The sequence below is a fragment of the Bidens hawaiensis genome, unplaced genomic scaffold, assembly GCF_021521415.1.
Source record: "Bidens hawaiensis isolate Kalapana, Puna unplaced genomic scaffold, B.hawaiensis_p1.1 tig00030184_1, whole genome shotgun sequence".
In the NCBI taxonomy this organism is placed as follows: domain Eukaryota; kingdom Viridiplantae; phylum Streptophyta; class Magnoliopsida; order Asterales; family Asteraceae; genus Bidens; species Bidens hawaiensis.
Window position 1 is genome coordinate 82810 of NW_027495015.1, and position 3126 is coordinate 85935.

Consider the following 3126-nt stretch of genomic DNA (forward strand, 5'->3'; position numbering starts at 1 on the left):
GTTTTCCGGGCACACTTTATGTTTCGAGCACACTTTGGATACCCAACTGTTCCCCTAATATACTTTGGTAATTTCACTGACTTTCGAATACACTTTGTCCTATGTAACCACTAGCACACTATATTCTTTTTCGGGCATACTTTGCATCCAAGTATACTTGACTGATTACTTGTGAATTTTAATTAACCGAGTAAGGTTAGTGATTAAGTGAATTATCCGTGCAAGGTAGGTAAATTAGATGCATGTTATATAGGTATCTTAGTTGATTCCTAGTAAGTTTGCATGCTTGATGTTTAATACTTGATTTATTTTTCTTGTGATTTAGTTCTCAAGAAATCTTGTATTTCAAGTAAGCTTTCTTCATTTTAATTTCTAATTTTTACCAACCTATAACAATGTAAGCTTTGAGTAAGTGGACTATACCGAGTAGGCTTTGTAAAACTTACACTTAAAATTTCCAAGAAAGGTTTACTAAACTTAATACTAAGAGTTGGATGTTTTTTAAAGTGGTGCAAAAAGGTTCAAATGGATAAGGTTACTGTTTGACAGCTAATAACTCACTAAATGACAAAAAGCACTTTCAAAAGGTATAAAAAAGGGAGTGAGAGACGTTTTTCTACATTATTTTCCCTCTCTCTCTCTCTCTCCTTCCACTGATTACTCTAAGAATACCTAACCGACTTATCGCATTCGCCTTAATCCAAACCCTAACATTACCAGCCCTCTAATTCCGACTCGGTAAGCAATAATAACTTGTTTTCCAACCACGATTAGATGATTATGAGCTTTGATTATGCGTTTTTGCAAACACTCTGTTTTGTGTGTAGGTTATAAATTTGTCGAAGAACAGGTTCTTAATGATATTTCTCTCTTTCTTTTTCAATTATATAACATGAAATTGCTTAAAGTAATGAACTTTTGGGCTAATTTCACTTTGAATATGTTTGATTGTGTTTTTCAGATATGGCAGACGAAAACATTCCGAGATATTTCTTTGAGCAAAAGCACAATATGTGCGCTCTTCTACAAGTCACGCCAGATAATCAAGAAGTTGCCTCGATTATACGCTGGTTACAGAGGTCAAATATTCAATTTACACTGACAGCAAGTCCTACAATTTACCAGAATCATTCTTTGGACTTTTGGAACTCGGCAACATTGACGGAAGATGGAAATGGCTGATGGATCGAAGCCACTATTGCGAATCAAGATATACGGGTAGATGAGGCAGTGATTCGAAGGTGTCTACAGTTGAATGATAACAACCCTAACCCATCTCACAACTGCTAAATTATACAAGATATTTGTCAAATGTATAGGTTATCAGGGGAATACAAAAGACGGGCAATTCCAGAAGGGCATGTTCCCTACCCTGTACAGATTTTTGATTAATCATATAATTTAGGGGTTTTGCACCAAGGAAGGGGTCATGGACCCTCATGAGCAGAGATTTGGTGAATGCCACAGTTGCAGTTTTATTTGACTATCTTTTCAACTTTTCACGAATGATATTTGAAGGATTAGTGCAAAATATGGAGAAGCCGATCAAGCAGAAGTTTTTGGCATATCCAAGGTTCCTACAAATAATTTTCAATCAAGAGTTAGAGAACCTACCAACTACAGGAATCACACATGTGCTGCAAAATCCAGAAACATTTAAGAGAATAGAAAATCTGGCTAGCACTAGCAGATTTGATCCAGAGCAGGTGTTTGAGGAGCTGCCATGGTTAATGTTTGATGACATTTGGATACCTCAATTGCATGTGGTATTATCTGAACCTGAACCTGAGCCTGAAGATGTTGCTGGAGGAGAGGATGAGAATGATGGAGATGATGATAGTTCAGATGATGATGGGAATGATGATGATGCTCATGAAAATTTGGAAGGAGGAGATGCAAACTTTGAGATAATTCCACAACCTCAGGGGGAGCATCAAATTGTACAAGAACAACCTTTAACCCCGTTCAACACTCCACCACAAACACCTCCATACCCACCATCACCCAATGACCAAGCCTACCAAACCCCACCTCAAACCACACACCAAACCCCACCTGAGATCATATCCCAACCTTTAAATAAACCAACATTAACAATCACCCACACCAATACACTCCTAGTCCAAACCATCAACCCATTACCCTCAACCACTGAAAACATTATTGAAGATGTAAACCCAATCACTACTTCAATAATTCAACAAGACCAATCTGAACCTGAACCTTTCTCTACCTCACCCCCAATAACCCCTCCTACTAGAACCTATCTATTTCAAAGAAACTTGGATATGATGTTGGAGAATGCAAGGTTGAAGGAAAGAAATGAAGAGGTAACAAAGGAGAATGTGCACCTACTAGATCAGTTGGCCCGGGCAATGATAAAAATTCAAACCCTGGAGCAGGAGGTTGAGAAGACCTCAGCTGCCCCAAAACAGGGGGACAATATTAGTGTGCCAACTGATGCTGAGGATAATGTAGTGATGAAGGATGCAGGTGATAGAAATGTTGATGGGTTGACATGTATTCTAAATGCTTATGATGATGATGAGGAAAGTGAAGATAGGAGGATGGAAGATGTTGAGTATGAAGCTGATAAATCAGATGTTGGAGAACAAAACTATGATGTGAATGATGAAGTAATGATTGTTGTATGGAGAGAGGAGGATGATGAGGTGAGAGATGAAGAGGAGACAAGGAGAATTGAAAAGATGAAAGATGAAGAGAATGTGGCTACCAATGATATGGCCACTAATGTTTTGACTAACATTCAAACCGAAGCTCAAACTAATGTAATCAATGAAGGGAATACTGCTACTGAGGAGACGATTACTGAAACTGCACAACCTGAAAGCTCCAAGAGGGTAGAGTATGATCCAAAGCTTGAAGCATTAGAAAAGGAGATTGATGACTATCAATAGTCTGAGGATGAAGAAGATGTACAGAAGAGATTGGAGAAAGGAAAGGCAAAAGTATATGAAGAGGAGCCTGTTAAGGCAGATATTGTGAAAGAAAGGTTATTGGATGAAGAGGAGGAGGCTTCTGCTGCTGCAAGGAGAAAGTTTGAAAATGTTGTAAGAGAAACAATGGAGAGGGAAATACTAGCCCAAACCTTGACTCATGAGGAGT